At 40.4% G+C, this 13438-nt stretch overlaps 1 protein-coding gene across 1 annotated transcript in view; it reads left to right on the top strand.

The window, feature by feature from the left end:
* The window catches only part of TSNARE1 (t-SNARE domain containing 1), a gene marked incomplete at its 5' end in the record, with an annotated part of 305337 nt that extends 295223 nt beyond the window's left edge, over nt 1–10114 (top strand). Inside the window, one exon of the mRNA XM_005426622.2 lies at nt 9145–10114. The remainder of the gene's footprint in view (nt 1–9144) is intronic.
* Nucleotides 10115–13438: the final 3324 nt, after the last annotated feature.

Consider the following 13438-nt stretch of genomic DNA (forward strand, 5'->3'; position numbering starts at 1 on the left):
TGGATTCATTAAAGTTGAGCCAGATTGTCCTCTCTCCTCTCTAAAGAGAAATGAGAGTGATTTGTGTTGATCTGGAACATTTGAATTTGAATGCAAAGAATCTCATCCATAATATTCCATATTAACTAATCTGGAGCAGTAGAAAAGGGAATAAACATCCACTAGGCAGGATATTTCACCCACCTACACTGGAAGAATGGTGGAAGAGATCAAAAGGAAAGTCAACTCAGCTGCTTTCACCCTTATTTAGGAACAGCCCACTAAGGTCCAAATGAGGGGGTGTCCAAAAGATTTACCAAGGTTGTCTACAAGTATCAGAGTGAAATCCCTGACATATGTGCGTTTTCCTGCCATAAGCAGGGATCAACTGCATTAGTCTCCCTGGTGTCTACTAAGATATCTCTTTTCTGATGGGATTAGGGTTTGCATTAATCCAGTACTGACTGCTAGAGTGTAAGCAAAGCAAACATGAAGCTTCCTTCCATCCTGTGCCTCAGCCCTGGCACCATCTGTAGGAATAACACCAGCATATGTATGTAAAACCAGCATCACCCAGAGTTAACAACAGCTAGAGCCCAGATGGATGAAGAAAATGCATTATATTTACATCTATAGAATTTATTAGTTCTTTTTTAATTAGCGCTCTATGCAGCAATTTATTTCCAGTGCTGTTCTTAATGAAAACATTATAAGTTGCAGTTCTATTTCCAGTGTTAAGAGTTTTGTCCATTCCATCTCTGTCCTCATTGACTAAAACCAGTTTTGTTTCCTTCATAGTTAAATAGTCTTTTAAAAAATTATCTGAGGAAGGTACTTCTTGTGTTTAAATATGCATTGCTGCTGCTCTGAAAACACCCATCAGTGAGTGAGACAGCAACTCTTGCTATGCAAGTATGTTTTTCTTTCCTGATAGGGAACATTTTCAGCTCTCATTTTCCCTAGTTCTGCACAAACCACATTATTCTGTCACCAGCTCCCTTTCAGCAGAACTGGAGCATACAGTTCCTGCTCCCTTAGCTGGAATAGTTTAATGCCAACCATTTTGTGTGTCTTCTGTGGGCTTTTTTAAGGTTTATTTCCAGTAACACGTGAATGAGAATTTAAGGGTTTCTGTCACCTTTTACAGCTGTGATTTGCTTGCTCTGTAGTTAAAAGCAGCTGCAAGGTGAAAGCCTGGTATTTCCCCATGGCAGGCTCTCAGGGATGGTGGGACAGTAATGAGGCACTGGATGGGCACTGAGAGATTTGCATCCTTGGCTGTGTACTCCAGTGCTTAAGCATCCATCTCCTTGAATCTGTCCTGCAACCAGACACATTTTAACATAAGTCAGCATTTTTCCTCCTGATATTTAATCCAAGATGAAAGTCAAATGCCAGTAACTCTGCTCATTCCCAAAAAACCCACAAGATTTGCCACACTGGTGCAAATGGATGAGTTGCCAGGTCTGCTGTCTAATCTCTCTTAGTGTCTCAGCTGGCCAGTGTTTTATGTCTCTGGTTTTTACATTATCCTGAGTGCTTCCCAGAATAATTCCACATATTCATGAAGCTGCGTTTCTCTCTCCTTCCTCCCTCCACACTGCAGGAGTTGCCAAATGTGAGTCAGGGAGCCCTGTCCTGCTAGGGAAAGGCAGTGGCTACTCAGGCCAGAAGAGATGTGGCCTCTTTCACAGAACCATCTTGCAGCTGAGCAAAGTTACTGCAGCTTAAATTGCAAAGTGAACCCATGGATGAAGAACAACCAATGGTATTTTCTTGGTCATTCAGTCACTTAGACTTAGATCACACACTGCTGGAAATTTTAACCTTCTTGTCAAGGCAATAAAGTCGTAGCCCTGCTCTGAAACTCGAGCCTCACTCTTCTGAGTTTCAGCCCTCAGAAAAAAATTATTCCAGATAAATTTATTTAGTTTGTTATTGGGATGTTGTGAAGGAAATCCCAAATTACAAGGGTTTGGTTTTTTTTGAGAAATAGAATCATAGAACTGTTGTGGTTCCAAAGGACCTCTAAGATCATTGAGTTGAACTGTCCTCCTACCACCACCACCACCAAGTTCACCACTGAACCGAGTCCTCAGGTGCATATCCACACATTTTTTTCCACTTCAAGGGATTGTGACTCTACCACTTCCATGGGCAGCCTGCTCCATTGCTTTACAACCATTTCCATGAAAGAAATCCTCTTAATATCAACTCTAAATCTTCTCTGGCACAACTTGAGACCATTTCCTCTTCTCCTGTCTTTTGTTACCTGGGAGAAGAGGCGCTCACCTCACTATTACTTCCTTTAAGGTAGTTGTAGAAAGCAATAAGGTCACCCCTTTTCCTCCAGGCTAAACAAGGTGACAATGCTTCTACAAGAAAAGTAATATTGAGAGAAAATGAGTACACATTTCTTTGGAGGAAGCATCTCCTGTGACTTGTGACCTTGAGAAGAAGCAAGGCCTAATTATTAAGTGGGTTTGATTCTTTCCCTTTCCTGACTTACTATAGTACAGGGATGAAGTTTGTGCTTCGGGTAGCTCCTGAGGTTTCCTGTCAGAACTTTCTGGGACAGCTTGTTAGAGCCCAAATTTTAAACCTCACACAACCTCAAAATATTCATTTGGGACTTATATCAACAGCATCACTCAAAAAAAAAAAAAAGGTTGCTGGAGGTTGAAAAAGAACTCTTTCTTGTATTAAACATTGTCATGTTAAAGAACTATGCAATGACTTTTCAATCATCCCGAACTCTGTCACACACAGCGGGCTATGAGAGAAAAAATGGGGTCAGCTCACTCATAAATAGATTTTCCCCTTGTTTTAATGTGATAAGACAATGCTGCTGAGATTCGCTCTTCACTTGCCATTTAATCAGAGCTGAGTTTGCAATGTCATTACCCGATGTTTCACATATTCAACACCAGGTAATTTAAAAATCTTTATGCAAATGGCCCTGCTACTTCTATAACAGCATTTGTTTTTAACAGGTTGGGCAAAATTACTCCAATTCATTACGTGTCACCTCCCAGGCTCTGGGCATTCCACCTTTGTGAAATGAATTTTCTCGTGATGCCCCAAGTTCAGCTAGCAATATTCACTTCTGAAATGTGATATCACCCATTGTATCTCTTGCCATTATTATGTCATCTTCTGCAGCTTTGCCTCCCAGGTGCAAATTCTGAGCTGCTGCAGACCTTTTTTGCATGTTTATGTGAGTACCAGTTGCACGTTTCTTAAAAGCTTTGCCACGTACTGTGCGCTGCTAAGACAAATCTTTAGGGGTCAGACTGAAATGCACAGGGGTAAATTCCTACTGGGAACATGACTAAACATGAAGATGGAAAAGATTTGGGATTTCTTTCAGTGTAGCGAATCCCAAGGAACTGACTTGGATAGACAACACCCTTCTTGGACCCCCAAACAGCGCCTGGACTGTGAGCTTGGAATTTGTTGCTGGGGTTTTGTTTTGTTTGTTTTGTTCCCAGTATCATCTAATTTCTTATTTTAGTTTTGCTTTAGGGTTAATCCATACTCTCCACAAAACACACCTATGTTCTTGTGGTGGTCCCTGACAGATACCCATGCACTTGCATTAATATCTTTAATATCTTTATCCAAAACTCCTATTTTAACAATGAGCTGCAGCTGCCAAATTTGAGGAACTTAATATCAGGGCCAAAAATACTCTAGTCTTCCAAAGGGCCTGGATTTCTACTGGGCCATCTTTCTAAACAGAAAAAGAAATTGTTTCAGTGAAGTTGAATCAAAGGTGGCTTCTGGGAACCATTGATGCAATTAAGAGAAAGCACAGGGGAAATAAAAGTGTAAGTGAATATTAAGCCATATTGCACGGGGTATATCATCACCCTGCCATCTCATTTTTTTTCTGACAGAAGACTCTTGGGTTATTAGGTTCTGTCCTATTTTAAGAAGCTGCTGTTAGAACTCCAGAATAAGCAGAAATGACCAGAGTGGCTGAAAAAGAGCAGCAGCTTTCCTGCTGTGGGCAGTTGTGCACTGAAGAAATTCTGTAATGAAAAGTGGACATCATTTGCTTCCCTAGAAAATTAGTGGGAAGGATTTTTTAAAGAGGTGAACTTTAACTGATGAAACAACAGTCTTTACTGAAGGCAAAATCTCATCATTGTGTACTACACTTGAAAAAAGCCCAGCTAAAGGCCTGGAAGGTTTACAATGCCAGAAATGTAATTCTCAGACTAATCTGCTATCTGATTAACTTCAGCTTCAAAGAGGCAGGAAACACCACAGGTTTTCTTAGTATTGTGACCTTTTTCTTCCTTTCCTTGTATTTTCTTTATTTTCTGTCCTGAAAATACATCATTAAATTTTATGTATTAAATAAAGCTGTTATATCAAGCCCATTTTGAAACCTTCATCAAAGTGATCAGGAAGGGTTTTCAGAGGCCATTCCCTGCCACCACAGATGGAAGAGATTAATTTCAAATGAGTTAAGCCATGAATTGCACCCCAACTGCAGAGAAAGGTTATCTGACTTAGGATAAATTTTATGTTGATGTCCAAAGCTGGTGATCTGTTGAATCCTAAACACAGAAGCAAAGTATATTTACCATATTGTCAGGAAATGAAAATCAGAATATTAGCAGCTACATGGAACTAGAGCCAGAAAAATGTAAACAACCATAGATTTCCTGCTTTCCCTTTAATACTCTCTTAGAGGTTTCAGAAATAGACAATTTAGATCCTCATGTTGTAAGATGCTGTCTCCACTGTCAGCCTCACAGATTAATTTAGGTTCTACATTCCCATCATGAATGAGATGATGTCACAGGATTTCAGCTTTGTGATATTTGGAAGCTACTTTGCAATGTGCATCTGAAACTCTAAAATATGCAGCAGTTTCAGAGGAAAGCAGATAAAGTGTGTTGTGACATGGATTTAATTAGTGTAAATTTGCATATGGGAAGGTTTCAGTTTGAAAATATCGAAAGAAAGTAGTGCCTTGGAAACAGGTTCGCCAGAACACTGAAAATCAAAATCAAAATAAGAAGGAACAAAACTGAATTAAACAAAAAAAGGCAAGCTCAAGTCAAGGGCTTAACATTTCCTTTCTGTGGGCTGCAACTCAAGATACCAGCGCTGAGGGTCCAGCACTGGCTCCCTCCCTGCCTGAGTTTGACATGTTGGGAAGGACCTTTAAATAACTCTGAAGAGCTGTTTTCATGTCCATGTTTTCAGTGCTCACCACCAAAATCCAGCTGTTCATTCTATGGCTTTGCAGAGCAGCTGCAAGACCTTTCCTATGGGCCTGATGCAAGGCTGGATAAAGTCAGTGAGAGTGTTTGCATGGGCTTTAATCAGATTTGGGTCATCTCTCCCCTTTCACTGAGGCAGAATTCCACTTGATAATTTCGTGGGCTACCTTCAATCATCTCAATCAGCTTCTAATGATTGCCATTGTTTCACACTTTTAAAGAAAAATTCAACCACCCAAAAGCTCTGCATATATAATTGTCACCTACTATTAATAATGGACTGTGATTTATCTTGATGAGCCTTCTCCAACAGAGAAGTCCTTTGAGATTTGTATCTATGAGAAAGTCTTAAATCCATATAAATTTGCAAATGTCAAAGGTTGTATTATCACAGCTTATTTACACGGTGTGATACACATCCTCATATTTGCCCAGACAGAGATCTCACTTGATTTGGAACAACAGCAGGTAGGGACAAATTACTATTTATTACTCTGAATAATTTATCTTCCCATGAGACCACCTCTTTAATTCATAGCCAGAAAAACCCAGACTAAATAAACGAGCAGAGTCTACACTGAAAACCTCAAAGAAGGGAAAGATTCTTCTCTGAGCTAAGGAGGGCTGGAGGATGGATCCTTACCTCAGGTTCCTGTTGCAGCTCAGAGCTGCCACATGGCTGGAGCAGCTCTCTACAGTCTGCTTTTACAGTTCTCAGTGAAGAGATCTGTCAGCTTATAGAAGCATAATTTTAGCACCCTGATAGCAGCAGGGTCCTTTTTTTATTTGCCCTCTCTCTTTATGCATGGAGAAAAAAAAATCAAGATATATTTTTCTGTTTCCTTTTAATGATTATGAAAATAATAACAGAAATATAGACAGACAAAGCCTCAAGTCAGACACCATTAATGTTCCCAAGACACTAAAGAAAACCTAGGATATATTCCAGCATAATTTTAATATATTTCTTTCTCAAGATTGTTATTTAGTTCTCTATTTGTATAGCAACTAAAATAAGACTGTAGTCCATGAGTACAACTGCTAAACTCAACATAATTATGACCACCCAAAACGTAAAAAACCATCTTTAATCAAAACCTAAGAGTATGACAGAACTCAAACTCTCTCTCAGTAACTTAAATTCATGTTTATCCTCAAGCAAACCTGAAAGGTATATGAAGTCTATTGGGTTTTTGTCCCACAATATCTTTTAGCCAGTTTTTGTGTGGAGAATCTCTCTTGCTGCACTCCAAGCCTGTGGATTACCTATTTCTCGTTCAAATGGCTTTTGCAATTTAAATATTTAAATTTAAATAAATATTTTTCCCTGCCTGCAAATCAAAATTCAGATTTGGATTTTGATCTCAGTTTTTGATTTCAGATTTTGATTCCAGTAGCTGCAGAGCCTTCTGAGAGCAATGGCCTGTGCTGAACATAGGGCTTGGTTTCATGTCCAACCCTTGGTCCTCTTCATCCCAGTGCTTGGAAAATTCTGTCCAAGCTCCAGAGGATCTATCTGTGTTCCTTTTCTCCTGGACACAGGCATGTGTGTGCCTGCACAGGAGCTCTCTGACATGTGAGGAGAGGCTGAGAGAGCTGGGATTGCAGCCTGGACAAGGGAAGGCTCTGGAGGACCTTTCCCACCTATAAATACCTGAGGCAGGGGGATAAAGAAGGTAAAAGCAGGCTCTACTCAGTGGTTTCTGCTGACAGGTCAAATGGCAGTGATCATAACCTTATAAATAAAGTTTTTTGAGCATATGAAAGCACTTTTTTTTTCTTTTTTTTAATATAAGATTGACCCAATGGGGAAATGGGCTGCTGAGAGTTGTGGTAGCTTTGGAGCTATTCAAAATCCAACTGGGCACAGCCCTGCTCACCCTGCTTCACCTCCAGAATCTGTGAATTTCTGTGATTCTGTAACTTGAACAGGTGGTGAATATTGTTGTTGACTGGCACCTACAGAAATAGGATAGAATTCTATAATGCCATAAAATGGTTTGGGTTGGAAGAGACCTTCAAGGTTCACCTCAGAGCCTTTCCTCTTTAAAAAGTGCTGGGAAATATTAAATAAACAGAAAAGTGAGAATAGTTCCCAAGTGGAAGGAAAGGTTAAATGATTAGTGGTGTGCATCCCTTTTCCAGAGCTTTTTTACTTGTGTGAGTGACTTGAGCAACTCCTCTTGTGACATTAAAAGGACTTTGGATGGTGAATTTGTGCAGCTAAATTTAGATGCCAACAGTGAACTCTGCATCTGGGAAAGTCATCCTGAAGATCCCTTTGCAGTTAATGTGAGTCAATACCAGCCAGTGAAATTTAGGTCAATATGGAGTTGATTACTTTATTCAAATGATCCCCACCCTAAAAACCCTAAAAATCTTTGGCTGTATTGATTAGATCTGTAATTACTGTAATAGGAGCCTGGAGCCTGGGAGTCATTCTACTCAGATGGAGGTGCTTAGACCTTCAATTAGCTGGGATGAATGTCATCTTCAGAAGGGTACCCTTCCATTAGAGTGTTTCTATTGCCTCTTTGAGGTGTTTATGTGAACACAGTGCAGGAACCCTCATCTCTGCTTTGTATCTGCAGCACAGCACACAATGGACATCTGGTTTCAAAAATATTATCTGAACAATCTTATAATGAGCAGTTTAAAAATTAGCATAAATGAAAATATGCTTGTGTCTGTATTTGGCTGCTTTGTGTCTGATCATGGTTTATTTTAACACCTTGTTGGTTTGCAGTAAAGCATAATTAAAACAGTGTTTCTGAGGTTTTCACCTGTATTAAAAAGAGCTAGAAAAAAGAAAAGAAGTTGTTATCAGTTATGCCTTCAGTAATAATAATAATAATCCAGTTTTTCATTCCTTTCCTCACCCTGGATAACAAGTTTAACTAGATTTTCTTAGACTGCATGTGTACACAAACACAGTCGCTGAGGAAGCAGAAATAGAATAAACACAAACACTACAAAAGCCTGCTGATATATTTCATAGTGATGCTTCCTACAAACACTCAGGGCTGTTTCATAGGTGGTGAGTGCAAAAATACAATCTGTGTAACCTCAGAAGTGCAAAGTGCTGATCTTGGAGGTGCTATCCTGCTGCTGATGTGTTTCTTAAGAAGTTTCTTTTACAGTAATTGGAGAGAAACAGACTCTTTGATCAAAAATTGACTTTTTTTTTATTCCATTAACTTGTCTACATGAATAGTGTAAACATTTTATGGTTTAGATCTACGTGTTTTTGATCTCTAATTACACATCTACAAGTTATAATGAGTTGTTCCTAGTCAGAGGAAGTGCCTAAGGTGTTAGGTTTTTCATGGCATGGAAAAATGGGGAACAATACAATTTCCCAGCTATATTCTGTCCAGCAAAGTGCACTAGTGCCATGCTGTGTCTTCTATTTTTTGTCCATTTTGCAGAAAACTATATATTTAAAATGAAATGCAATTTTCTCCAGGTATGGGGACTGCTGGCATTGAAGAGAACACAAAATTTACTTTTTCCTTGCTACAGCAGGTTAAATGCTGTATTTTCTTGATGAATTTGTTTTTCTGTATTCTCAGTCACAGAACCATGGAAAAGTTTGGGTTGGAAGGGACCTTAAAGATCATCTCATTCCAACCTCTCTGCCATGGGCAGGGAATCTTTCCTGGTTATTCACAGCCCCTTCCAGCTTGGTTTTGAACATCTCCAGGGATGAGAAGCCTTTGTGGGTAATCTGTCCCAGTCTTCTCATTCCTTCCACTTCCACAATTATCTTAGCCTGGAATCAGTGAAAATACACTTTCCTGAGCTTGATCTGCTTTGTTGCTGTCTGTGCCTTTTGGGAGCAGCCACCCTTCCATCAGTGACACTTCTGCACCAGAAATTCTCTGGGGGTCCTGTGAATACTCACCAGCTGTTCTTGGTCTTACAGAGCCTGTGGTCACCCTGGGAAGTGGAATGGATTCTCAAGGCACTGCACATTCAGGCCCCACGTCCATGTCTGCATTTCTGATCACGTCATGTTAAACCTGCTATAACCAACACTAATTGTATGAAAGAAAAGCTAAGTTTTATACTGTGTGTTGGCATCATTGTGAATAATTTTGCCTATTTTTTCCCCTCTTTATCATAGACATGTTTTACCTTATGTTACAAATTTTAATTATGCCCCCTCTATCTGGGGAATTCAATTTCTTTGCCTCCAGATTTGCTATACAATGTGCTGTGAGACAAGTAGCTGTTAATTCATCTCTGTTGTTTGTGTTTTTAACATGCTCCTGATCTCCAGTTCTGCTCATTTAAAACCGTGAAAGTCAAGATGTTTGTCTGGTTCTTTTTTTTTTTTTTTTTTTTTTTGTTACTCTTTTGTATGTTTAAAAATTAATTTAGCTCAGATTCCCCTGCTGTGCACTGCTGCTTTAGAATTTGCTCTGCTGGATCTGAGCTAAGCACTTCCACAATTTCATGTGCCGTTTACAACGCATCAATTAGATGCTTATTTGATCCCACTGTATGCACAGAACAGCATATTTATTCATGAGAAACATCACTGAAAGAGCAGGATAAATAAACAAAACATTATATTATGATTTTTTGGTGGCCTTTAAAAAAAAAAACCAAGCAAGATATCTCATGAAAAATGCCAAATCTTGCTTCAGACTTCATTTAATAGGTTTCAATGCAACCAAGGTTTGTGAGTTTGTTCCATTTTCATCCATAATGTTTTTTCCTGACAACATGATTGAAAATGCCATTGAAATTCATCTTTAAATGTGTCGTGTGTTATAAATGCAGTTTTCCTCCAGTAAATAAAGCATTTCAAAAATGGTTTTAATTAAAACGCCATAGGAATTATTGAAGAGAATTTAACAAAATTATATATTTTTTACTCTTTGGGAAAAGCAAAATCTTTTGATTTTGAAAAATATTTCTTACCAGAAAAAGAAAAAAAGAAGAAAAAAAAAAGTTGCCTCTATATGTTATGGGGGTTTGGGTACCGTGGAGTTTTAGAAATGAATAACAAATATTAAACTGGATTCTCACCTGCACTGATATCAGTTACACGCTCCCTTTCCAAAGAGCTGACACAGTCTTTCATCAGTAAAGGTTGAGCACAGAAAATGCTCAGAGAAATCTTGCAGGTGCTTAAGCTCACTCAGGGACAAAATTGTGAAACTTCTTAAATCAGCACAGTCAGGTTTGGAGAAGAAACACAAGCTACAGTTTCTGGTGGCTTTTCTTTAGATATATAAAATCTGCCTAACTGGATTGGTATATGTTACACTAAATATTCATTAATTGTGATTAAGAAAAGCTAATGAATAGAGTGACACTCTTCTTCTTTTTCTCCAGCCGAGCTTTGTGCTGGCATGAAATTAGAAATTATGACACCTACAGCTTTACCTTACTAGAGAGAGTTTACTTCTGAACTGGAACTCCCCTCTTTCCCCACAAACTGCAGACTGCCTCCATCAGCACATTTGGCAAATCCTGCAGAGATTAAAATAATTTTCATCTAGTTAGTGAGAGCTGAAACGAGCCCAGCTCGTAGCTGATTGCAAGCAAATATTTTGAGAGCTTCGAGCTGCATTTGAACAAGGGATCCAGGACAAACAATCCTTGCCCAGTCACTAATCCCGTTCATTAGGAGCTCAGTGATTACCTCATTAGTATGATTGAGCTTTCCCTGGGCCAGCTCACACAGCAGATCATTTGGCATTGATGACCCAGGTAAAGAATTTCTCTGCTGAAACGACAGAGGTTGCCTGGCTTCAAGCAAGGAGGAAATCATGTGGCAACAAAGATGGGCTGTTGTGTATTGTAGACTTGGTTATAATGGTAAATATCATTAATAAAACCAAACTATTCATTATAAAACAGCATATTCACGCTAAATAGGAGAATTAGAAAATGGTTTGGTTTGGCAGGGACCTCCAAGGATTGTGTAGTCCAAGTCCCTGCCACAGGGCTCTTACTCTACTTCAAGCAAGGAGGAAATCATGTGGCAACAAAGATGGGCTGTTGTGTATTGTAGACTTGGTTATAATGGTAAATATCATTAATAAAACCAAACTATTCATTAAAAAACAGCATATTCACACTAAATAGGAGAATTAGAAAATGGTTTGGTTTGGCAGGGACCTCCAAGGATTGTGTAGTCCAAGTCCCTGCCACAGGGGTCTTACTCTAAACCAACTTGCTCCAAGCCCTTTCCCAGCCTGGCTTTGAACACTTCCAGGGATGGGGCAGCCACAGCTTCTCTGGATAACCTGTGCCAGGGCCTCCCCACCCTCACTATAAACAATATTTTCCTTTTGTCTAATCTAAATCTCCCCTCTCTCAGTTTAGAACCATTTCCTCTTCTCCTGTCACTACACACCCTGGTGAAAGGAATCTCTGTCTTTCTTATAAGCTCCCTTGATAAATTGAGATGAGGTCTGTGCAGAGCCTTTTCCTCTCCAGGCTGAGCAGTGGAACCCCAGCAGCACCCAGAGGAGTGAGAATGTGAGAGAACAGCCCTGCAGACAGCCAGGTCAGGGCAGGAGGAGCAGCAGGAGCTGCTCCAGGAGCTGCAGCAGAGGTTCCCCTGCACCCCTTGGTGAGGCAGCGCAGCCGCTGCAGCTCTTGGGGGTCCAAAGGCTCCTGGCAGGACCTGTGACCCTGCAGAGAGAGGAGCCCACACTGGAGCAGGTTTGATTGTCCCCACAAGCAGCCCAGAAGGGCTCAGCCTGGTCCTGAAGGACTGTCCCCCATGGAAGGGACCATGCTGGAGCAGTTTGTGAAGAAGTGCAGCCCATGGGAAGGACTCACACTGGAGAAGTTACTGGAAAACTCTCATGTGGAGGGGACCCTACAATGGAGCGGGGGAGGAATGTGAGGAGTCTTTCTCCCTGAGGAAGAAGGATCAGCAAAGAGGGTGAGGAAGTGACTGCAAGGCCCATTCCCTGTCCCTCTGCCCCACTGAGGGGGAGCAGACAGAAACTGAGAAGTCAAACTCAGGGAGGAGTGGGGGGAAGTTGTTTTAACATTTGGGTTTATTTCTCATCATCTTACTCTGATTTCATTGGTAACATATCAAACTAATTTCCCCAAGTTGAGTGTTTTGCCCAGGGCAGGAACTGCTGATGGGGTGCAGGACTTTGCTCTTGGCCTTGTTCAGCCTCACACAATTCACATTTCCCAAGCCCTTCAAAGTCCCCCTGCCCAGCATCCTTTCCTTCTAGTGTATCCTTCACAAACCTGCAGAAGGCTGCCCTCAGTCCTGGTGTCTGTGTCATTTATAATGATATTAAATCATGCTGGCTCCACATGGACACAACTTGTTACCAATCCCCATGTGGACAATGAGCCATTGGCTGCAACTGCAAGTGAAGATTTATTTTCTATTTCTTCACTCATTTCATGGGTACATTTTCCTTTGCCCTCCTCATGGAAAATAGAATAACTAACAATGCCATTAAGCAGCTGTTTTTGTTACTGATGCTTTGGGAGAAAATACAGGCACAGTTTCTTCTTTACAATATCTCTGGCAGAGACACAGAGCTCAAAGGTTTCCAACAGCAGGCAGTTCACTTTGGCAGATCCTGCAAACCACCATGGTGTAGAGGGTTAATTGGTAACAAGTAGGTGAGAATGGGATATGACAGGGGAAAATTCTAATAAAACCTCTTTGCAAAGGCATTACGAGGAGTGAGAGCATGCTGGCAACAGTGGAAGAGAAGTTAAAAAGATCCTGACAAAATCAATTAAAAAGAGGCACATCAGAGACATGGTGAGCTAAGTACCCAGTTCAATTATTAAGTTGTCAGGTCCTCTTAGTCTGGAGTGGAATAGGAAACAGTTTTTTCTCTGGTGCCTTCAGGATAAATGTGAACATGAGAAAAGAAACCTGTTTGGGTGCTTTGTGCTGCTGACAAACCATGCAGGAGCCAGGGGAATTTCTCAGATTCTGAGATCTTTAAAAATGACTGTTTGCCAAAACTGAGTCCACAGAAGGAGACAGATCTCAAAACTGAGAGTGTTGCACATACCATCAACTCTTCAACAGTTTCTTGACTTTTTATCCCCTTTCAGGACACGCATGAAAAATTTTACTGTATATACAATTCGGAGAGTCAGACTTTGATGAACCTTGTAGGTCCCTTCCAACTCAGGGGATTCTATGATTCTGTGAAATCTGCTGTGCTGGGAAAAGAGCTGCTTGAACTAAGCAGGAGGAAGCCTTG

This window comes from Geospiza fortis, unplaced genomic scaffold (genome assembly GCF_000277835.1).
Source record: "Geospiza fortis unplaced genomic scaffold, GeoFor_1.0 scaffold351, whole genome shotgun sequence".
Taxonomy (NCBI): Eukaryota; Metazoa; Chordata; class Aves; order Passeriformes; family Thraupidae; genus Geospiza; species Geospiza fortis.